This window comes from Spinacia oleracea, chromosome 4 (assembly GCF_020520425.1).
Source record: "Spinacia oleracea cultivar Varoflay chromosome 4, BTI_SOV_V1, whole genome shotgun sequence".
Taxonomy (NCBI): Eukaryota; Viridiplantae; Streptophyta; class Magnoliopsida; order Caryophyllales; family Amaranthaceae; genus Spinacia; species Spinacia oleracea.
The window spans coordinates 59747087-59772526 of NC_079490.1; the positions used below are offsets into that span (position 1 = coordinate 59747087).

The 25440-nt window shown below is 41.5% G+C and overlaps 1 non-coding gene across 1 annotated transcript; it reads right to left on the reverse strand.

Moving 5' to 3' along the window:
- Window positions 1-10992: 10992 nt before the first annotated feature.
- Window positions 10993-11095, reverse strand: LOC130460158 (small nucleolar RNA R71). The gene has a single exon (XR_008920102.1). It is a non-coding gene; the product is annotated as a small nucleolar RNA R71 (small nucleolar RNA).
- Between the last annotated feature and the right edge of the window lie 14345 nt (window positions 11096-25440).

Sequence of the window (25440 nt, forward strand, 5' to 3'; positions counted from 1 at the left end):
TACATACGGACGTATGTGGGCCTATGAGTACGAAAGCTAGAGGTGAGTTCAGCTATTTCATAACGTTTACGGACGACTTCAGTAGATATGGCAATATTTACTTAATGAAGCACAAGTCTGAATCGTTTGAGAAATTCCGAGAATTTCAAAATGAAGTAGAGAATCAACATGGCAAGAAAATCAAAGCTCTAAGATCGGATCGAGGAGGTGAATATCTTAGCCACGAGTTTGATGACCATCTAAAAGAATGCGGTATTCTTTCTGAATTGACTGCTCCGGGGACACCTCAATGGAATGGATTGTAGGAACGGAGAAACAGGACCTTACTCGATATGGTCAGGTCAATGATGGGTCAGGCCAAACTTCCTTTACAGTTCTGGGGACATGCGTTACAAACTGCAGCACTCACACTGAATCGTGCTCCGTCAAAAGCTGTTGAAAAGACTCCATACGAATTATGGACTGGGAAACTTCCAAAGTTGTCTTTTCTGAAGATTTGGGGTTGCGAAGCATATGTCAAGCGATTAATTTCGGACAAGCTACAACCTAAATCTGAAAAATGTTTCTTCGTTGTGTATCCAAAGGAAACTATGGGGTATTACTTCTACAACAAGTCAGACAACAAGGTATTCGTTGCTCGTGACGGTGTCTTTTTGGAAAGAAATCATATTTCCAAATTGACAAGTGGGAGAATAATAGAACTCGAAGAGATTCGAGACGAACAACGAACTCAGAACTCTTTAGAAGAAGTTCAAGTTGATGAACCTCCAAGGTCTTTAGAAGAGCCAGTGGGAGTAGTTCCTCAAAACATTGTTGCCCCTCGTAGGTCAAATAGAACTATTTTTCAGCCGGACAGATGGACATGCGTCCTCTTGACTGAGAACTTAGACGTTCTCATATTGGATAGTGATGAACCTTTGACTTACAAGCAAGCTTTGATGAGCCAAAGCTCCACAAAATGGTTAGAGGCCATGCAATCTGAAATAGACTCCATGTCTGAAAATCAAGTCTGGGATTTGGTTGATTTGCCGGATGGGTTCACACCTATCGGATGCAAATGGGTCTTCAAATTGAAGAAAGACAAAGATGGAATTGTATACATATACAAGGCTAGATTGGTAGCAAAAGGTTACAGGCAAGTTCACGGCGTTGACTACGATGAAACCTTTTCTCCAGTCGCGATGCTTAAGTCTATTCGGATAATCCTTGCGATTGCCGCTTTTCATGACTATGAAATATGGCAAATGGATGTCAAAACTGCCTTCTTGAACGGTGTTCTTGAAGAGACTGTGTTCATGACACGGCCGGATGGTTTTGTCGATCAAAAGAACCAAGGAAAGGTATGCAAGCTTAAGAAGTCCATCTACGAACTAAAGCAGGCATCAAGGAGTTGGAATAAACGATTTGATGAAGCAGTCAATGAGTTTGGCTTCATCAAGAATCAGGACGAATCTTGTGTATACAAGAAGGTCAGTGGGAGTAAAATTGCATTCCTAGTCTTGTATGTTGACGACATACTGCTTATTGGAAACGACATTCCTATGTTGGAGTCTGTAAAGACTTGGCTCGGGAAGTGTTTCTCAATGAAGGACTTAAGAGAGGCACAGTACATATTGGGCATCAAGATCTATAGGGATAGATCTAAAAGGATGATTGGACTAAGCCATAGCACTTACATTGACAAAGTGCTAGCTAGGTTCAATATGATGGAAGCCAAGAGAGGCCATCTACCCATGTCACATGGCGTATATCTAAGCAAGAATCAGTGTCCCAAAACATCTGATGACCGTAGAAAGATGAGTGGAATTCCATACGCTTCAGCTATTGGATCCATCATGTATGCTATGATTTGTACAAGGCCGGATGTTTCGTTCGCACTCAGTGCAACGAGCAGGTACCAGTCAGAACCAGGTGAGGCGCATTGGACTGTTGCCAAGAACATCCTAAAGTACCTGAAAAGGACCAAGGATCAGTTTCTGGTTTATGGTGGTACAGATGAGTTGATTGTTAAGGGCTATACGGACGCAAGCTTTCAAACCGACAGAGATGATTTCAAATCACAGTCTGGGTTTGTGTTCTGCCTCAACGGCGGAGCAGTAAGCTGGAAAAGTGCTAAGCAAAGCACTATTGCGGATTCTACAACTGAAGCCGAGTACATTGCTGCCTCAGAAGCAGCAAAGGAAGCTGTTTGGATTCGGAAGTTCATCGAAGAACTTGGTGTTGTCCCCTCCATTAAAGGACCAGTGGAATTGTATTGTGACAATAGCGGAGCCATTGCCCAGGCAAAGGAGCCTAGGAGCCACCAGAAGTCCAAGCATGTACTGCGGCGATTTCATATACTTCGAGAGATCGTTGAAAGAAAGGAAATCGAGATTTGCAAGGTTGGAACTGACGACAACGTCGCAGATCCATTGACTAAACCGTTGCCACAAGTGAAACACAACGCACATGTAGCAACCATGGGAATCAAGCATGTTGGAGAATGGCTTTGATTTTCTAAGTATTGTTTTAGAACATCTATTAGATCTATGTTTAAAACAATTGGTTTAACCATTTCATATTTATGAAATTTATTGTTTCATATTCATTTAATTGTGGTTTAGAATTAAATGATAAGTCCATGTGATTCAAATCATTCAAATGGGATGTCAAGATGGATTCTTTGACAAAGAAACACCCATAAGTGAACTTGAATATTGAAGTCACAAAGGATCCCTAATCCAGGTCATTGAAAGGTGGATGACTAATGACTAATGAAGATTAGATTGCAAGTAGATTACTTAGTTCTGTTTCTTGAACTAGAGTGACTGGATGTCAGAATCTTTTGCATATATACTTATTGGATCTTGTATCGGATTGACCATGAGAACGCTTTAAGCGATTAAAGTCATGTCATAGGTAGTTCTCATTAATGGTGATTAGAAACCGTTCCTCAGAACATGAGCGATTATGTCTACTCGTTTGAGAATTAATTCGCTTTGATACTAGCTAAACGTCGCACCGTAAAAGGAGGCTATAAAAGCAGTTATTGGGCGTACTATGAATCAAAGTGAGTGTTCATAGATTGCAAGAATGGATTGTCCTCCTATCTTTGATAGGATATGGTGTTGTTGTGTAACAAGGCCTCTCGGAGAGTTAGATACTGTAAAATGCATGGCTGTGCTCAGAATGGTTAGGCTTAACCTTCTGCAAAAGTTTGACAGTTGAACTCTGTAATCCGAGAAACACTTCTGGACCTAATAAGGATGGCTTGGATCTTACCTTATGTTCAGTAAGTAACACTAAGCGACAAAGGAATGTGGATGCACACTTGTCTGAATGACAAGTGGGAGATTGAAGGAAATATGTCCTTCACCCAAGGTGCATTAAGTCTAATACCAAGGTTCAGATTAATTGCGAACAATTAATTCAGTGAGATCAAGTGATCGGAACAGCTAGCTGGAGCAATGCTTCCGATCAGTGAGTTCTAAAGCATATTGAACTCACAACTTACTCTTGACTGAACCTACAAGGTCACACCAATGACACGTAACATATCACCGGATTAAATGAATCGGAAATTCATTTAATAGCTTTTCGGGATTTAAGTTGGAAACGTATTATACGATACGACCTTGCATCGGAATCGTATATCATATCGCAAATATTCGTAAGCTAGGCGAAAAGAATAAATCGTATCGTACGACGGTGATTCGTCGTATACGAAACGATAAATAATATATCGGAAATATATTAAACGCGAATACGAAGAGCGGCCCACGAGCCGAGTGCACGAAGCACTCGAGGCCCATGGGCGCGCGCTAGGCGAGCAAGCAAGGGCCAAGGCAACACGGCAGCGCTGGCCCATGACCGAGCGGAGCTGCGCGTGTGCGCGCGGGCCTATGCAGCGACACAGCCACAACAGTGAGGCCCATGGCCCAGCGCGCTGTGCTTGTCTCACGCGTGGCTTGCTAGCCGGCCTTGCCTCCGGGCTTGGTCGGTTAGTAAGGTTATGTAAATAACCTTATGACCTAATTTCCAACTTACTTCAATCACAATTCAGATTACTCAAAACCCTAGAGACACAGAGAACCCTAATTCTCTCTGTGCCTCCAAAGTGAGTTCTTCCCAAAAAGCAAAGTATCTTGATTAATTGTCTAAGCTACGATTATCAAGACGGATCTGATCGTGTCGGTGAACCAGGTAGAGGAACGACAATTGGAGTTCTTTGTTCGTGTTCGTAGACGGATTATTGTGGAAAACACGCTTCGAATGTAAGTATGCTTAATCTGTGCTTTATACATGTTTCCTGGCTTTGGGGATTGTTCCGCACATGTTATTATGTTTAACTGTATTCCCCTACACATAGATCCTTCGCCCACGGTAATCTTGAACATTTTGCCATTTGGAGCTATTATCTTGAGAGATTTTCTCCAGCCATTGACCATCTTCTCACTTGGAGTAATCAGCTTAGATGGGTCGAAGTCTTCGATTTGAGTGATCATTTGAACCATGGTGTCTTCGGAAATGGTAGGGGTCATCTCCTAGCCAAACAATAGACCGAAACCTGATGAATCAAGGCATTCAGGGGAGGCCTTGTCTTGTATTGGAGGAGCATCCTCTAGAAAGTGACAGTCTTGAAAGATCTCAAATCCGGGGTAGAGAACCCCCTTTGAAGAGTCATAGAATGGATGTGGGAAGTCAAAGTATAAGTCATCCTCTCTTTCTTTCACGAATTGCCCATTGAGTGTGAGTTGATGAGGAGGTATTTTGAATTGATCTTTGCCAGCTCGACGGACCTTTAGCTTAGCCTTTTGCTGCTTGTCATCGAACTTAGTCGGCTTGTATCCCAGACCGCAACAGTTGGTCTGTCCTTGGGCTTTGAAAGAAGATTCGATGGGTGGTGGCAGAGTAGTGCCCAAGAAACGCCCACGCTTGATCATCATGCGCTTTGCCAAGGGATTCATTCGGGATTCGATGGCTCCAACTTCAGCACTGAATCCCCAGAGGTCTTCGTCCCTGTCATCATGTTCGATTAATATCAGAGCCTTGTCGGCTATCTTGGTCCTTGGATGAGACGTGTGCAGGGTAATGACATTTTCTTGGACCTCCGTTCGGACTTTCTGGTGAAGTGAAGATGGCACTTCTTTGAGGTCATGGATCTAAGGTCTTCCCAGTAGGAGATTGAAACTTGATTTGATGTTAAGCACTTGAAAGCTCACTTTCCGCTCGATTGGCCCTGTGCGGAGTAGTAGAGTGAGAGTTCCCATTGCTTCCCGACGAGTGTTGTCATAGGCACGAACACCTTGGGTGGAACTAGAAAAGTCACTAGGGGTGAAACCCAGATTTTCGGCAGTGCGGAGAGGACACACATTGATGGCCGATCCATTGTCCACCAGAGTCATGGGGATGATTTTGTCTTTGTATTCAACGGTCAGATAGAGAGCCTTGTGATGGCCCGCCTCCTCGGGTGGGAGGTCTTCATTAGTAAAGGTGATTCCTTCTTCCAGATTTGTAAGTAACCCGATTAATTCGTCAGGAGTGACTTCTGGGGTGACATTCAGTTTGACCAGAGCATTGATAAGAGCAGTGCGGTGCTCTACAGAGGAAGCCATGAGTTGCCAAATATTGACCTCTGCCTTAGTGCGCTTCAATTGCTTGATTAGAGGGTTCTCCTCGGCGGGTAGAGGAGCATCTGTTGCTGGTGACGTTCTGTTGGCTGTCTCTTGAATTCGACCAGACCTAGTCATGACTTGAACACTGTTTTCTGCCTTAGGGTCCAAGTACCAGTCGGCGCTTACAATTTCTCTGCATTCATCGTCGGAGATGTTTTCAACAGGAGGGTCCTGATAAGTGTCTTCATCATCGCTGGCCCAAATCCCGCAAATGTCTCCTTGAGGTAACCCAGGTTCCGAGTTTTCAGTTGGCTGCACAAAGTGTGCTACAGACCCTTGATTATGAAATATTTCCTCTACCTCGAATGGGCCCATAGCATGGAAAAGAGTTTCTTGATTGTCTTCGAGAGCCCTTATGCGAGCCTCAGCTTCCTCAACACGTTCATAGAGCTCTGCTACAGCTGCTGCTAGTGAAGTCATCTTGAGTAGGATCTTGAGAAGAGGAATCCAAGCACCTAGTTTGGACATGCTTATGAATTTTAGAACTTGAACTTCCCGACACATGATATGATATGCATGCAATGAATGAGACCTAGACTTGACTCTAAGCGCCACTCCGAAGATTCGGGATTTTGGATTTTGTACTTGTATTCGCGATTTACAACCCGTTGGAAATGTTTGAGAGGAGCGTTCATTCTTTTGTGAAAGTTTCCTCTTAGAATTTGGGATGTCGAAAAAGAGTATTTCGATCTATTGGAAATTGGACTTATTTGAAGGGGATTTCAACCCGCTCTAGGATTTGGAAATTGGGCTCGTACTAGGAAATTGAATCATCAAGGGAATTCCGACCCATTGGACTTGGAGCATTTGAAGGGAATTTCAACCCGATTGAAAGAGAATTGGTTTTGTATTATTTAAAAGGGAATTTCAACCCTTCAATATTTTAGGGGAGTTTCAACCCATTGGACTTGGAATATTTGAAGGGAATTTCAACCCATTGGAATTTGTATTATTTCAGGGGATTTTCAACCCGATTGAACAATTGGACTTGTATTATTTCTGGGGATTTTCAACCCGTTGGAAATATTTGGAATGGGGTTTGTATTATTTTAGGGGATTTTCAACCCGTCAATATTTTAGGGGAATTTCAACCCATTGGAATTGGAGTATTTGAAGGGAATTTCAACCCATTGGAATTTGCACTATTTCAGGGGATTTTCAACCCGTAGATGGAATCTTGAACTTGTATTATTTCTGGGGAGTTTCAACCCGTTGAATTTGAACTTTTATTATTTCAGGGGATTTTCAACCCGATTGAAGTTTGAGTTTGACTCGAAGTTTGAATTTTGAAATGGAAAGGGATGCATTTTGTATGTAGAACATGAAGCTTCGTATTTGGAAAATCCGACATTGTATTGCCGTGGATTTGAGATATTGAATTTGGGAACTTGAAAGTCCGACATTATGCCGTCGTGGACTTGGAGTGTAGGATTTGAAATTTGAAGGTTTGGAATTTTTGAACTTCGAGCTTGAGGTTTGAAATATGGAACGGAAAATCGGCATTACGACATCATGTATTTGGAATTTGAAGTTTTGAGCATAGGACATGAAATTCGAAAGATTGACATGGAATTTGAGGTTTGAAAGTTGGAGTTGAAAAGTTGGCATTACGCCGGTCATGAACTTTGGCATTTGAACTTTGAGGTTTTGAGACTTGGAATCGGCAACTTGACTTCGATGCTTGAAGATTTGAATGTTTGAAATAGGAAATCCGGCATGATGCCGTTGGATTTGTGGTTTTCGAATTTGAAGTTTGGAGCTTGAAATTTGGACTAGAAAATCCGGCATTAAGACGTCGTTGGGTGAGTCTTGACTTGGAACTTGAAACTTGAAATTTGGACTAGAAAATCCGGCATTATGGCGCCGTTGGGTTGTACTTGAAAATTGAAGTTTTGGACTAGAAAGTTTGAATTTGAACTTGAAGCTTGAAGACTAGGAAATCCGGCATTATGACGCCGTTGGATTTGGACTTGAAAATTGAGGTTTTGAAAATAGAAAATCCGGCGTTATGACGCCGTTGGATTGCATTTTGAACTTGAAACTTGGAATCTTGACTCGAAAATCCGGCATTATGACGCCGTTGGATTGAATTTGAAAGTTGGAATTTTTGAAATGGAAAATCCGGCATCATGATGCCGTTGGATTGAATTTTGAATTTGTAGCTTGGAATTTGGAAATGGAAAATCCGGCATTATGACGCTGTTGGATTGAATTTTGAATTTGTAGGTTGGAATTTGGAAATGGAAAATCCAGCGTTATGACGCCGTTGGATTGAACTTGAATTTGTCATTTGTGCGTGAGGCGTGTTTAAGGGTTTTGAATCAAATGGAGTGACACTCCTAAAGACCCTAAAATCGGCGATTTAGATGCATGAGGTTTGAGTGATGCTCATAGGGGTTTGGTTTCCTAGTTGGAGGCTAATTGGTTTTGGCAAGCTAGAACTCGAGGTTAGCCATTCACGCGTGCAAAGACGCCCACACAATGCACAACAAGGACGTTGTCACACTAATCAATGCGACATGCAAAGTTCTCAACCTAAGGTCGGTCTAAGTTCTGTATGATGCAAGTGGTCGGCTTTCGGTGTCAAAAAGGTACTTGGATAAGAGACGGATCCGGCGACAAGCTTTCACGTTCCGCCTAAGTGAAGTGTGTGTCGGAAGACGGCCTCCATACTTGACATCGGGAATGTCAAGCAAATGCCAAGTTTCGGTAGGCGCGGAAATGGTCACACACTTTGGTCGGGAACCGTATGGAGAGTCACCATTTCGTTGCCCCCGGGGCTAGCCCGAATGTAGAACACATCCGTTTGGGCAAAGGTAGAAATTCATTTTGCACAATATGGTTTTCGAAAAATGCATGAAATGCCTAGAAATTGAAATTGAAATCGTACTTGAATTTGTATTTGTAAAGCCCGTTTTTCGGCACTCGTTCACGAGGCTTGGGAGCGTCCTTCCAGATGCAAAAACAGACTAACTCCCAACACGAAAAGTTGAGCAAAAGTGGGCTACAAGCCACTATGAGCCACTGTCCTGGATGCAGGCAGCGGTGTTGGGCGCAGGGGCAGCGGTGTTGGGCGCCAATGCTAGCATCCAGTACTTCGGCAGATCAGTGGCTGGTTGCTCGAAATATCCTCTCATTTTCGAAATTGAAATTAGAAAAGTCCCCAGTGGAGTCGCCAATTACTGTAGGGGGTTTTTTTTGAATCTTTTTTCCTGTTTCCTACAATGGGGGGTTTGGCACGCGGCGGTTCGTTTAGAGAACCGTTGAATTGTTTTTGCACCTGGAAGGAGTCGCCACCAAACTTGTTTTAGGTCTTTTTTAGGAAGACCGCACAATGACTCTATTTTTGGATAAGGCCTTGAATCCTTGAAACGGATGGGTGAGACCCGGGCTCGGGAACAAAAATGCTTATTCGGCGAGCTTTAGAAATATTCAAGACGTTGGCACAACATTGTTTCGAAAATAAACCCTAAGATTAGACTATGTGGGTTTGAAATTTAGAACAAAATAGAATTTCTAATTGTACGGTGGTCACTTTGCTTTAAAGATTGATTTAAGGAACCTAAGGCCGGTTTGTCCGAAAATATCTTCGTTAAGCGTAATGTAACCTAAGTATTTTGTTGTATTTAGCATGTTGGTGATGAAAGCAATAAAGCACATAAAGCAACATCACAATACTAAATAAAGTGAGGAATTAGTAAATACAAGACCCCCTAGAAAAGGACTAGGGAGTCAGTCCACATTGCCTAGAAATGGACTAGGCAAATAAAGGTGCGGAATTGAAAGTGCGAAATTGAAATTGCGATATTGAAATTGCGGTATTGAAAGTGCGATATTGAAAGTGCGATATTGAAAGTGCGATATTGAAAGTGCGATATTGAAATTGCGATATTGAAAGGTGCATAATTGAAATTTGTACTTGGGCACATGAGATTCGAACGCCAAGCGGCTCCTTAAAAATAAATGCGCCCGACACGAATTCAAAGCCAAAAATGTCAACTTGGGAGAGGTTGCTCAACCCAAATGTCCTAGATTTTGTATATTGAACTTGAAATTGAAAGCTTGAATATTGAAAGGTTTGAACTTGAAAAGATTGAAACTTGAACTTGAAATGATTGAAATTTGAACTTGAAATGATCCTAGTTTAGAGAGGTAGTTATGAACAACCCTAAACATGGTGGGATCTTTGAAATTTGAAAACTTTAACTTGTATATTGAAAAATGGAGTCTTGGATCTCAAAAGACTAAACCTTTAAAAGGTGTCATCTTTGATTACTCCACACTTGAAGATGATTCTAGTTCAAAGAGATGAATGCAAACAACTTTGAACATCCTTGAATCTTGAAAATTTGTATTTTTGAAAAAGCATGTATGATTGTTGCAAGTGGTGTTTTTTATGGCTAAAAAACACCAACTTGCTAATCATTTGAAATCAAAATAGCATGATTGATTGAAATGGGATTCGGATTTACCTAGTTCAGCTTAGGCACGAGCTCCCAATTGCTCTTGAATTTTGGAATTTTTTTATGTGTTTTTGAAGAGTTTTGAAGTTTGTATTGTGAGGAGTAATGTCGAAATTACGACGTTGTATGTGTTGTGCTCCCCCCTTTTTCGATGGAAATGAGGGGTATTTATAGGAGGGAAATGGTGCAAAATGCCAGCACACGCCAGCGCCTGGCGCCAGGCCAGCGCTGGGCGCTGCTGACGTGGGCTGGATGCCGCCAAAAAGGACGGAAAGATGCCGTCCTTGATTTATCTTGTATGGGTGTACCTTCGTACGAATAGTACGATGTTTGGCACGTAGTGTTTGCTTGGAGGTTAAGGCTTGAATTTGCGTCTAAAAACAAACTTTTGTCGGGTTTTTGAATTCCGGGTTTTCGGGACGGGGCCCGGCATGCTCGGTTTTGTGGGTCGGCGCCCGAATTTGACTTGCCTTATATGATTTTGAGTGGAAAAGGCCTAGTAAGACCAATGGGATGGTTCACTAATTGAGATTGAACTTGGATTTTGAAATTGGATTTTGGAAGTTGTGTTTTGTACCGAGTTCCGGGAGGGGAACGGTCTCGGGGATTGGATTTTGGACTTTGGATTTCGGAGGTATTCTTAGCAATTTCTGCCTGGAGTTACTTCAATCGCCTAACAAGGATAATGGTATCGTCCTCATCCCAAAGGGGAGACACAAATTAGGTGTTTACATTGACGCTATTCCGCTTCTCTCTTTTAGGACGTTCTAGCGATTGGCTTGACAAGGAGGTCAAGCCAAACTCACTTCGAACTTGGAATGAAGTGACAAGCGCATTTTTGAGCAAGTTCTATTCTCATGGAAAGACGACGGAGTATCGTCACAAGATTCAATCATTTGAGCAAAAGCGGGATGAGTCGCTTTTTGAAGCATGGGACCGATTCAAGGAATACCAAAGGGAATGCCCTCACCATGGGATTCCTAAGTAGTTGCTCCTCCAAACTTTCTACTTAGGATTGAGCCCAACCTCTAAGACAAGTCTAGATGCGAGGGCGGGTGGTCCCAAAATGAACAAGACGGAGGATCAAATAGAGGAGATTATAGAGGATGTCGTGCAAAATTACCAAGCTTGGCACGTTGGTACAAGGAACTATGATTGCAAAAGTAGAAGTGATGATGGTATGGGGTCAGTTTATGCTATGGAGCAAGCACAGATTATCGAGAAGCTAAGCTCGAGGTTAGAAAAGCTAGAGAGCACTCCAAGTCAACCCCCATCGCCATCAACAATTCCACCGACTTCGGCTACTCTTCTCACTAAGGGGAAGCGCAAGGTGAGTTCCTATGACACCATTCCTTTAGGTACATCCTTTTGTGATAATTGTCAAGATTATGGTCATTTCCCTAATGCTTGTCCTTTGATGCATAATGTGTCTTATCTGGATTATGGCCCTTCTTATGAAGGTGATTTTGATGTGGAATATGCCCATTCTATGAATGAGAGGCCTAGATATGATAACCCCCCTAATCAAAATTTTGTTAGGAAAGTACCTAGAGGGCCCCCAATGCATGGATCCTACCAAGGCTTTGGCCAAGGAGGTGGGTATGATAGTCAAGGCCGAGGTGGCTATAGGGCGCAAGGATATCAAGGCCAAGCACCCTATGGTCAATCTCATGGTCTTGGTAATCAAACCCAATACAATCAAGGTAGTTATAACCCTAACCATCAAGGTGGAGGGGGTTACAAATATCCTTATGGGCAATATAGGGGTGCTTCTAGTGGGGGCTATCCGTCGAACCCTGGAGGACAATATGGTGTTTCTCAATTTCCTCCTCCCGGATTCAATGGGGCAAGGACCTATGGCAATCAATACCCACAAAACCCTATGGGTTATGGCAATGCACCTCCACCACTCCCGCCTCTCAAGTCTAACCTTGAGGCTGTTATGGAGTCGTTCGTGGGGGCGCAAGCCAAGAAAAATGTTGAGTTTGAGGATGGATTCAAGCAATCCCATACTCATTTGAAAATGATCGAAACCCAACTAGCACCATCAAGGAACAACAAGTGCATACTAGTCTCCCACCCCAAGGTCAAGCTCCTAAGCAAATGTATTCGGTTATGACTAGGAGTGGGAAGATTTTAGATGATGGTGCTAAGTTTGTTGATGCTCCTTGCTCTAGGGGAGAAGGATCTAAGGGAAATGAGTCTACGGACTGTGATGTGGTGGAAGATAAGTCTCACGTTGATCACGTGATTGATGGTGAAAAGCTAACGGAGGCTACTCTTCTACCTCTCCCTACTCCTCCTCTCCCCTATCCTCAAAGAATTGTCGGAAAGAAATTGGATGACCAATTCTCCAAGTTTCTAGACACTATTAGTAAGCTCTATGTGTCATTGTCTTTCACCGAGGCACTTAAGCAAATGCCACATTATTCTCGGTTCATGAGAGACATTTTGTGTGGCAAAAGAACTTGTGGCCCCAAGGACACCGTGCATCTCACGGAGAATTGTAGTGCCTTGATTTTGAGCCCGTTTCCCCCAAAACTCAAGGATCCCGGGAGTTTCTCGATTCCTTGTAGCATTCAAAAGCTGAAGTTTGATAATGCTCTTTGCGATTTGGGGGCAAGCGTGAGAATTTTGCCTTAAAAAATCTATGAGAAGCTTAATCTTGATGATCTCACCCCTAACCCTATGTCTTTGCAATTAGCCGATCGCTCGGTTATGTTCCCTTTGGGTAGGGTTGATAATGTTCCACTTGTGATAGGGAAGTTGACCTTTCTTGTTGACTTCATTGTCTTGGATATTGATGAGGATGCCCACACCACTATTATCTTAGGGAGGCCATTCTTGGCCACGGCGGGTGCTCTCATTGATGTTCAAGGTGGTCTTATCACCTTGAAGGCGGGAGATGCCAAGGCTAGTTTTAAGCTTCCTATTGATGATGAATGTTGTTCCAAGAAGAACAGTTGCATGAAGTTAGACACTATTGCATGCATTGAACATCGTTATGCTAACATTTCTAACGACTCTTGTGTTTCTAAGTTTCATAATATGCTTGCTAGGAACAACATCAAGGAGAAGAAGGTATTTGTGAACTCCTCGGTGTTAGGTGATTCATTTAATGATGTGATAACCATTCCCGAGATCTCCGGGATGGGTCTAGATGATGTTGGAGAAAAAACTTCGGCTCCCATTGGTAAGGATTCTCGGTCAAGAAGCCCAAGAGGGGAAAACACAAGCTTAAGGGGATTTGGTTTGATCCCACCTCTATGGGTGGTGGCTTAGGTAAGTGGTTTGCGCCTAAAGGGGCAAAAGGAGATTTTTGACTCGTGATGACCCCGAGTTGGTTGTGTTTGATCCCCCATGAAAATGGGGGGTTTTATCAAGCTAATAAAGTTAAACGAGCGCTACCAGGAGGCAACCCGTGTATTGATTCTTTCTCTTGCCCCCCCATGAGTTTCGGGGGGATTCGTCAAGCTAATGACGTTAAACGAGCGTTTCCCGGGAGGCAACCCGGTTGTCTAACTCTCAGATTTAATTTTAGTTTATTTTTGTATACTAACCTTTGATTGTTAGCTTTATTTTTGTTTTAGGTAGATGGCTTGCAAGATTGTGCAGATCCAGGTCCTGTGCGATCGCACAGGCTTTTGTTCGGTCGCACAAATTGTCATTTGAGATCATAATGCTTTAAATTTTTGTGTGCGGTCAAGTCCAGTTGTGTGTGGTCGCACGGCGCTTGTGCGATCGCATGGTTGTTTCTGTTCGATCGCACAAGCCTGCGGGGGAAGTTCCTGATTCTTTTTTCTTCAAAATTTCGCGAGCTCTTCCTTTCATTTTCTATTCTCTTTTCGGAACTCTCTCTCTCAAACTCAAGAACCTCCATTCTTCTACTCTCATACTTCATCAATCCTACTCATTTCTTCTCACTAATTTCACTCTCACCTCATCATATTCACAAAATCTTCTTCATTCAAATCCCTAAATCCCCAATTTTTCAGATTTTGTAAAACCCCCCAAAAGTTAGGGTTTTTGAAGGAATTTTCAATTTTTGAACTTTGGTGCAATTGGATCTCTTGTGGCTACTTGGGATTGTTTCTTGCTACCTCCTTTGCATGTGGTGACGATTTTTTTCCCTTAAATTTTCATTTTTGTTCCAATTTTTACCATGTTCATGTTATTTTAGGAATTTCTGAAATTTGTGTTTTTGGGTGATTAATGATGCATGTTTGATTATGTGAATATTCCTTCATTGTCTAGATGAGTTATGCATGTTTTATTTCTTATTTTACATGAACTCTAGACTTTTAGTGATGGTTGAGTAGAGTTTTGGCTAGTTTGATTGTTCTTGGTAGTGGAAGTAATGTTGTTGTTGATTGTGGAATCATGTATAGAGTAATATTGTTAGCTTGAACTTCTTGTGGAGCTTGTATAGTGTTTTGATGTTTGATTGTGATAGTTTGTGAACTAACTTAGTTCTTCCTTTTTTTTGTATCTTGGTTTGTTTTTCGTTTGTCTTGTGTAGATTCTCTTTTGCCTAAGCTCATCATGGCCTCAAAGCGTTCAAAGAAGGCTCCTAACACCTCTTCATCTAAGAGGAAGGCTCCGGCTCCTCCGGACCTAGAGACCTACGGGATAGAGTTCCAAGAGCAACGTTCTTGGAATTTCTTCGAGGCTTTGTCTAAGAGGTCCATCAAGCCCAAAAAGTTCTACCATAAGGAGAGTGTCCAAGCTTTAGGGGTTGAGGCAGAGGTTGACAAGTTGATAAAGGGGCTCGGATGGGAAGCATTTGTGCATTTCAACGCCCCAACATACAAACGGGTAACCTTGGAATTCCTTGCCTCGACTAGGAAGAATGTTATTGAAGATGAGGATGGGGACAACTTGTTACAATTGAGTATCCAAATCTTTGGCAATCACCACACTTTGATGGCCCAAGAAATAAATGAGATCTTCCCCATCGGTTCGGACATAGCCCTCATCACCAACCCTATGACCGAATGCGCGGATGATTATGATGAACATAGTTGGTGGCGATCGCTCACCGGAGACAGCGGGAACTTCCTTTCCGCATCGGCAAAGTCTTCTTCTTTTCATCATCGGACCGTCCGCTACGTGAGTCGGCTCCTCATCTACGCCCTTTTCTCCAACGGCGCTACCGGTGCCTTGTCGGGCACGAAGCTTGGGGGCCTATGGTTGGCATCAAGGGAGGACAAGGGGATCCTAGATTTCGGTCAATTGCTTATTTCCTGGATCATCGAGGTGCGTAATTGCCACACGAATCGAGGAGACATCATACTTGGTGGCATGTTTACTTTGCTTGTTCGAGCTCTTCCGGGGGACCCCTATGCCAATGATCGCAAAGCCTTGTAACCCGTTCCCGGTGGCGAGTTCTTGAACATCCGGGAGATGTATAATGCCAAGTGGCTCTCGTATACGGACAATGAGGAGCGCTTTATTTGGATTGTGAAGACGATTGATTGGTGTAGTCTTCCCGATCAATCCCTCACTTCTTGGACTCCAAATGTTCTTACTTGATTCCACGGTCTCCCGGTTTCTCCACCACCACCATCAACCCTTCCGCTCGTGGTCCTCCTCCGGTCACAGGGCCTTCCCCTAATGAGGGTGGTACGTCATCTTCTTCTCCTCCTTTTGATTTAACTAGTTTGCAATCTACCCTTGTGGCCATCTTGCAAGGGCAAGAGGACCAAACTCGTACGTTGGCTTCTCATGCTCCTCAAGAGAGCCGTGTGGTCGATTCTTGTCCCGACTTTGACTAGTCCTGCTACGGTAGGCGCGTGTACGATTATCACGTTGACAAAGGGGACTTTGCCCCCTATGTCAACTATCCGTATCATCCACCCCAACAAGGGCCCGTCCCTTGTTGGAATGATGATCGTACCCCATTACCCGTATTGGATGGGTCCTTCCCAACCCGGTGTCACTCCCCCCACTTACCCGCCCTATGATTATACTAAAATGGGTGGGAGTGACTATCGTGGTGACCCGATGTATCCCACACCCCCACCGGTTGATCGGCCTAGTGATTGGCCCGCGGACTTCATCGGGTGGCCCTCGGGATATGTTGGAGGTTGGGATGATCCCCGAGGAGAGCCTCCCCATGGAAACTACCCCCTTAGGCCCGAATTTTCTTGGCCCCCCTATACCGATGCTTCGGGTCCTGATGTGGACCCCACCTACAATTTCACCCCGTTCACCGACGAAGAAGCTCGTGCTCATCGTCTTGATCGGGATGAATATTGGAGGCTTTATGATTCCAAGGGTAAAGGGAAAGACCAAGCAACTCTTAGGGTTCACTCCACTTCTCCCCCATCTTATATTGTGATGGTATGCTTGTATTTAGCTTGGGGGGAGAAGTGTGAAGTGGGGGTTTGCTTTGGGGAGTTCATGATTGTTGTTGGTGTTTGATGATCTTCTTTCCACTTTGAGTGGTTGTGTATATATGGTGAGATTATGATGGTTTTTGGTTTGTTTTGGCCATTTGGCCTTTGTCTACTAACAATTTTTCTTGGTTGTTTTTGCGTTTTCTTTTTGGTATGATTTCTTTGGCTTGGGTTCACACTTTCGACCATTGCCTTGCTCGTTGATCTTTTGGTGTTTGTTTGATTTTCCGGTTCTTTGTGGGACTTGCTCCCACGGAATCTCCGGTAATATCCTTCTAACTCACATGCATTCTTTGGAACGGGCATATTTCTTGTGGGGCATTTGGTTGGATGGGTAGTTGAGCCCCTCCATGTTTTGTTTTAGGCCTTGAGGATACGGCCTAATTCAAGCTTGGGGGGAGTTTTATTTGTGTGGTTACTTTGTGATTGTTCATGCCATTGAAAACATGCATTTTTGTGTGCTTTGTATATACTTTTATGCTTTCTTTTCCTAGTTTCTTTGATTTTAGTTTATTTTGTTTTCTTTTTGCTTCCTTTTAGTTTCTTTATTTTCATTCCTTTTCTTTTCTTCCTTTGTCTTCCTTTTTTATTTCCTTTTTCTTTGTTTTCCTTTCCTTTTTGTCAAGGCAAGTTTTTCTAGCTTTTTAGGCATTATTCTTGATTTGGGCATAATAAAAATGGAACTTGTAGGTTAGAATGCTTTTATTCCTAATTGGTAGATGTGTACACGATTTTCAATGTCTTGGTTCGAGTCTAGGATTTAGGTGTTAAGAAAGTTGGTTAGAACTTTGGGTAGCATGAGTCTTGAACACTTGGTTTGTGGTAAGACGGTGTCGATCTCTCTAGTGACTTGAAACCGGAGAGGGTAGTATTTGCTCCCATTTGTCAGGATCATGTTCATTTTAGCCCAAACACATGTATACATATATTGAGTGGCATGGATCCTTGGCATTGACTTTCTCATATCCCGAATTTGACTTGTTCCTACCCAAGACCGCGACCGAACTACTTTAGGGGACGAAAGAGGCATTTCTTTCGATGACTATTTTTCTTTTTAGTTTAGGACTTTATTTTCTATTTTTCTCATATATTTTTGTTTGCACTTGCCCCCTTGCTAGCCATTTGAGCCTTGCCCCTTCATTTCTTATAAGCTCATTACAAGCCTATTAGCCTTTGTATTTTCACCCTTAGAAGTGATAGTGAAGCTTTGTGTTATTGTGCTTGATGCTTTGAATGATTATGCAAAGATGAGGAATGATTGATATTGGTTAGAATGGCAAAGTTTGGGAAATATGTTGTATATAGTGAATAAAGAAGCATAAGAAAAAGCAAAAAGAGAAAGGAAAGTTTTGAAAAAGCCAAAAATAGAGAAAAACAAGGCAATGAGAAAAGTTTCAATTGAAACACAAAAAAAGGAGAAAATCAAATCAAGAAAAGTTCGATTTGGTTGAATAAGATTGGGGGTACCCCAAATAAGGTATGAGTTTGTTTTGGTTCGATTTTCTTGAGTAAAGTTCATTTCGCGCTTTACTTTAGGTTTGAGCACCAATTTCCAAATTTGTTCCACACCCTCACCCCTAGCCTATACGATACACCCTAAAAAGTCCTCTTGACCCTTTTGAGTTGAGTCATTGTCGGTGGAGGGAGGATTTGGTCAAATTTATGGAATGGGATTGTCATGCTCATATGTCGAGTAACCTTCTCTTCCCCCTTGCAATTCTTGTCTTCCGGCGTCTTTGCGGCGTCATGAGAAGCTATTCTTAAGTGATGTTCCTAGGTTTTGGTTGATGACACACACATTGCAAACTTCCTGATTGTTGTTGCTAATGAATATACACAGGCAAGTGCCTGAGTTCCTATTAGGAAAGGAACTTGGATTAGCTACTGGAGTTCCTGATATGCACTTCGAACAGCTACTCGAGTTCCTGAGTTGAAAGCAGTAAGAGCTGGAGTTTCAAAGTCACCAAAGTCAAGAGCAACACCTATTACAAATTGAGTGTTTTTCACACACACAGGAAAAGCTACAGATTCAAAGTTCTGAGTTCCTCTGTGAACATAGGAGGAACTCATCAATGTTCCAGAGCAGGAACAAGTGAAGCTTCAGAGTTGAATGCCTCACCAAAGGGAAGACACATATGTCTAGGTAGTCTACTTTGCTTAGATCTTATGTAAAAATATTAGTATGCTAGGTGATATATAAGGAACTAGAAGAACTTGGAATACTTGGTTGTTTTTATCAAAATATCTGGCAATACTGTTTTAAGGAAATTATTTTAAATAAAATGTCTCTTTGCGTTTAATAAAAATCAGATTCTTACTATATCTTGTTAATAAAATAAAAACAGTTTAAACTTTCCTAAAATTTCTCCTAAATATTTTGATAAAATAAATAAACAATTTTTAAGAAAACAAGGGTGATTGACTTGGTCTTAAACACGTTCAGTAATTGAGGAAGTTGAGTGGGAAGTGGTCTTCCCTTGTTCCTCAAGTCTAGGGACGTGACAAACAAAATGGAAGTTAGTTGGTAGTTGAGTTTTTGAAGGGAACAAACCCTAAGGACAAAACTCTATATAAGGCCAAAACGTTTTCTGGAAAAATACACAAACATTCCAAGAGCTTTGCATTCCTAAAACGTTTTAAAGAGTTTTTCTAAAATGAGTTTGTGTCCTAGTTTAATCCAAGTTCCTAAAGTTCTTTATATATACTTAAGCTTATTAATATCTAGAGTTCTCAAAACTAAAATTGTATTTCAGATTAGAAAGGATAGAGTTATCCTGTAAAGACTTAGAGTTTAAGTCTGAGAGAAAGAGAAGAAAAGTGAGTTGTAATCTAAGTAGGTTACTGTGAGGAACTCGAGTTTGAGAGGAACTCGAGTTGGAGAGTTATTGTAATCGAGGTATTACCATAATATAAAGGAATTCTCTTCTTGATTAGTGTCAAGAAGTTTTCTAAATTGTTGCTTTTTCTTTTCTAATTCTCAGTTCCTTTATTATTTCTAAGTTCCGCAAGAAACTTTAACAAAGTTCCAATTACAATTCACCCCCCTCTTGTGTGGGTTCCTACTGGAATATCAATTGGTATCAGGGCCAGTACTCACTAAAATCACAGGAAACCCTGTTTGAGTCAAGTTCCTGATAGTATAAACTCACAAGAGAAACTGGAAGAAGGCTACTCCACGCAAAGGCCACCTATGTTCAATGGCAAGTTTTACTCATATTGGAAGAACAGGATGGAGATATTCATCAAAGCTGAAAACTACCAAGTTTGGCGTGTGATAGAAGTTGGAGATTTTGAGGTAAGAAAAACCAATGCAGAAAACGAGGTAGTTCCTAAACCAATGTCTGAATTTGCCAAAGAAGACTTTGAAAAATATGAGATAAATACTATGGCTGTTAAAATCTTACATTGTGGGCTTGGACCCCATGAACAGAATAGGGTCATGGGGTGCAAGAATGCAAAACAGATTTGGGAATTACTATAAGTAACCCACGTAGGAACAAATGAAGTCAAGCGTTACAAGATTGATCTTTTAATGTCTAAATACGAAAGATTTTTAATGCTTCCTAAAGAAACTATTCAAGAGATGTTCACTCGATTTACTAACATAACAAATGAATTAGTTTCTCTTGGTAGAATCATTCCCACTGATGAACAGGTAAGAAAGATACTAAGGAGCACGCCACAAGATGATCGTTGGAGAACAAAGGTCACTGCACTGTTTGAGACCAAGGACTTTACAAAGTTCAACATTGATCAACTTGCTGGTTCCTTGATGACACATGAACTGCATCTTGGAGCTGTTGTTCCTGAGAGCTCCAGAAACCGAGGGCTTGCTCTAAAAGCTGAGGAACTCGATGAATCTGAACCAGATGAAGAAGAGACTTCCATGCTGGTCAGAAGGATGAGAAAGCTCTATAGGAACTTCAAACCAAGCAACCAGAAAGGAAGGAACTTTGCAAGGAAAACTGCCACTTCCAAAACTGAACAAGGTTGTTTTAAATGTGGAGAAACTGATCATCAAATTCATGAATGCCCTCTGTGGGAAAACGACAAAGCCAAAGGAAAAGGAAAGGAACTGTCCAAGGAGCGCCTACAACAAGTCCACCTTTAACAAGCCAAATTTCAAAAAGGCCATGATAGCTGCATGGGGCGAAGCAACAGACTCAGAAGATGATGAGGAACAACCAATTGAAGAAACTGCAAATCTTTGCCTCATGGCAAGAACGGATGGAACTGAACCAGTTCCATCAGATGAAGTAAGTTCCTCCACTCTTCAGTGTCTTTCAAAGTCAAAACTAATTGAACTGTTGCTAGAAACTCTAGATGATTACAAAAAGCTAAGTATACTAAAGGCACAAAGTGATAGGGCCTTGGAACTCAGTAAAGACCATATGAATTATCTCAACGATGTTAGATCTGATGTTCAAGGTAGGTTCTTTGAATTCCTAGAAAGGAATACCTCCATCATTGAGTCATTCGAGAAAATTAGGAATGAAAATATCCTTCTACAAGTGGAACTCAGTCAATATAAAATGTTTAATCTAAGTCTAGACCCCACAAAATCCTTGGAGATTAACATGGGAATTTTCAATGTCGACCTAGAAAGATTAAACAAAGACCTGATCACCACAAAGGAACAGAAAGAAAAACTAGAAAGGGAACTAGCCATGGCCAGGGCCCAAAGACAACCACTTCAGGTTCCTCCCAAGTGGATTGAGAATGCTCAATCTAAGAGAACAGAAGGTTTAGGCTTTAGCCACAAAACCAGTCATAAGAAAAAGTATGTGGAACTCCCAAGTGTGAAAGTCTGTTTCTCATGTGGAAGTGGAAATCATGTCAGTACTGAATGTTCCAAGAAGAAGGAATAGGATCAAAGAAATCTAAATTATGTAAAACAAAAATGGGTTAAGAAGTCAAAAATTGTAGTTGAAAAGGAACTCGAGGAAACCCGAGTTCATGTAACTAACCTTTGATTCTTTTACAGGCTCCAGTGAGGGGGAACAACTCGTGGTATCTCGACAGCGGGTGTTCCAAACACATGACAGGAGACAAATCAAAATTCCTCTCACTAGAAGCCTACAATGGAGGAACTGTGACCTTTGGTGACAACATGAAAAGAGAAATTGTTGGAATTGGAAAAATTTGAAGGTCAAGTTCCTATGCCATTGAAAATGTATTTTTGGTCGAGGGCCTAATGCACAGTCTACTAAGTATTTCCCAATTTTGTGACAAAGGGAACTCTGTAAGTTTTACTTCTGAAAACTGTCAAATTATTAACAATAACACTGGGAAGGTTATTTTGGAAGGAACTCGTAACGGGAACACATATTTTGTGGATCTCAATACGGTTCCAAGGAATAATCAAAACTGCCTCAGTGCCATTGAAGAAGATCCACTACTATGGCACCGGAGGTTTGGACATGCTAGTTTCTCACTACTTGACAAACTAAGATCAAAGGAACTGGTTCGAGGACTCCCCTCAATCAAGTTCCTAAATGATAAAGTTTGTGATGCGTGTGCAAAAGGCAAGCATGTCCGAAGTTCCTTTAATGCTAAGAAATTGGTAAGCACAACAAAGCCATTGGAACTCATCCATATGGACTTGTGTGGACCAATGCGAAATCAAAGTAGAAGTGGGAAAAAATATGTTTTAGTTATTGTTGATGATTATTCTCACTTTACTTGGGTCATATTTCTAACAAGAAAAGATGAAGCATTTGATGTGTTTGTCACGTTTTCAAAGAAAATCCAGAAAACCACAGGTCATCAATTGATTCACATAAGATCTGATCATGGAACAGAGTTTGAAAACTACAAATTCGATGAATACTGCAAGGAACAAGGTATGGATCACAATTTCTCAGCTCCCAGGACTCCACAACAAAATGGAGTAGTTGAGAGAAAAAACAGAACCTTGGAAGACATGGCAAGAACCATGTTAATAGCCAATTCCTTGCCCAGGTACTTCTGGGCTGAAGCACTTAATACAACTTGCTATATTGTTAATAGAGTTATGATTCGAGCAATCTTAAATAAAACTCCCTATGAATTATTAAAAGGTATTAAACCCAACATCTCTTATTTTAGAGCTTTTAGTAGTAAATGTTTTGTCCACAACAATGGCAAAAGGTGTTAGGTTATGATACATATAAATGAATATAAATCATGCGGAAAAACCATAAACGCCAGGATTCCAAATTAATTGCCACATAACAATTAGCATAATTAGGATGCATACTCTTTGTAGCGTGCCCTCCCTTGCTGCGCCCAAACTGAACAAGAACAAGTCTTTAGGACTCCAAGTGTCGTCCCTCCGTAGAAATTCCACAGCACGTCCGGATCCGCCTTAAGATTGACCAACTAGAATTGCCCTTAAGATACTAATTTGTTCGGCTATTATGGGCAAGTGTATGACTGAATTTTTGCTCAAATTCTTACCTTTGAATACTTCAAAACTCGCTGTAAATTATGAGCCGTGATCTCATATTTATAGGCCATGGAATAAGCAATCGAATCCTACACGCTTTAGGTTTCGTATGTGAACACAAACACACACGCAAGCACAGCAGCCCACGAGGGGCGCCATGCGCCCGCGCGCGAAGATCGAGCGACGCAGCCCACTTGGCCACGAAGCCCACGAGCTGCCTGCCCCTTTGGCGCGCACTGGGCCTGCCTTGCGGTGGGCCTGGCGCAGCCTTGGGCTGGGCGTGTGTGGCGCGCTATTGCCTTGCTGGACACGGGCCTGGGTTCGTGCTGGGCCTTCGTCTAGCAAGCCCGTTCGATGCTAATTCATACGATGCGCTTTCGATTAATTTCCCTGATTCCGGAATTCATTTCCGATACGAACAATATTTAATATTTTCGATTCCGGAATTAATTTCCGTCTCGAAAAAATATTTAATATTTCCGTTTCCGGAATTATTTTCCGGTTCCGATAATATTTCCGATTCTGACAATATTTCCGTTTTCGGCAATATTTCCGATTCCGGCAATATTTCCATTTCCGATAATATTTTCCGATACGTAGCATGTTTCCGTTTCCGGCAACATCTACGACTTGGATAATATTTATATTTCCGATACGATCCATATTTCCGTTTCCGGCAATATCATTGTTTCCGGAGTATTCATTTATTTGCCTTTGACGATCTCAGCTCCCACTGAAACTAAGATCCGTGGATTCCGAATATCCATTAGATAGAGTATTAAATGCCATTAAATACTTGATCCGTTTACGTACTATTTGTGTGACCCTACGGGTTCAGTCAAGAGTAAGCTGTGGATTAATATCATTAATCCACTTCAACTGAAGCGGCCTCTAGCTAGGCATACAGTTCACTTGATCTCAATGAAATATTAACTTATTAATTAATACTGAACCGCATTTATTAGACTTAATATTATATGCATACTTGGACCAAGGGCATTATTTCCTTCAGTCTCCCACTTGTCCTTAGGGACAAGTGTGCATTTCCTAATTCCTTTGTCGCTCAATGCTTGCTCTTGAACATGAGGTAAGAGTTGTCATCCTTATTATTTCTAGAGGTGTTTCTCGGTTTCAGAGTTCAACTGATCAAATAAACAGACAATCATAGCCTATGATTTATCTGAGCACGGCCATGCATTTTACAGTTTCTAGCTCTCTGAGTGGCCTTGTACAACTTTCAGCATCTCATCCCGATTTATGGGAGGACAATCCCAATCTTGCGATCTTGAGATTAGACTTCGTTTCATAGGTTATTACCTGAGCGTTGCCTTTATAGCCTCCTTTTACGGTGCGACGGTTGACAACGTCAAAGTAAGCAGTTCTCAAACAAGTAATCTCAAATCACTCAGGTATTGAGGATTAGTGTCTAATAATTTTAATGAAATTTACTTATGACAGATTTTCATCTCTTACAGTAAAGTTTCATAGGTCTGTCCGATACTAGTCTTCCCAAAGTAAGTATCTATGCAAATGATTGCGACATTGCCATGTCCACATAGTTCAAGAAACACAACTACTAGTCATCTTGCATTCTAGTTGTCTAACGTTTTCTATGCGTCCATCTTTATAGAAAACTCCGACCAGGGACCATTTTCAACTTTTGACATTCAAGTTCACTTGATAGACATTTCTTAGTCACAGGACTGGTCCTGACAGTCTATCTTGAATATATCGTCAAATTGAAGGGACTCATCATTTAATACTAAACCAAGATTAAATGGAATATGAAAATACATTTCATATATGATAAATGTTCAACCCCAATATTTTACAACCATGGGCCTCTAACCCATCTTTAAAACAATTCATGGAATTCAAAGCCTTGATTTCCAGTGCTACAATGTGAGTGTTGCTTCTCACTTGTTGCATACGTTTAGTTATCATACTTTGCCAATCTTAATATCCTTTTCATCGAATGTTCTTCGAGATATGATGATAAGATGTTTTGAGTTTGTTTATTATGTGATCTAGTCTTTCTTACTTCAATATTGGTTCTACGCATTTTGCAATGAAGAACCATCAAGTCAGCAGACATGTGATCCACTCAAGTTCAGTGAAGAACTCTTTAACTTAAACAACCCTGTTTCATTGCTTCTTAGGCAATAATTACTTTTACTTCAACTGTATAGGTTACTAGTGATGCTTTGTTTGGATTTACTTATCCAAGCAGTACATAAATATGTGGAAGACTTTCCATCTGTATCTTAGAACATAGAAATTATTATTTTAATTTCCCACGCAATAACTCATGGTCTCCAATCCATGTTGCCATTTCAAAACACGATGCTCTCTAGCTCGTCCTTGTCAATGGTTAACTCCAAAGGGATCTTGCTTGATCCTTTGCCAGTGTTTATGCGTGTAGCATCAATATTTAGAATATCTTTATTTCCTTGAGTCAAGAACTATTCCATTGTACCTTTTCAAGTACCATAAGTTTT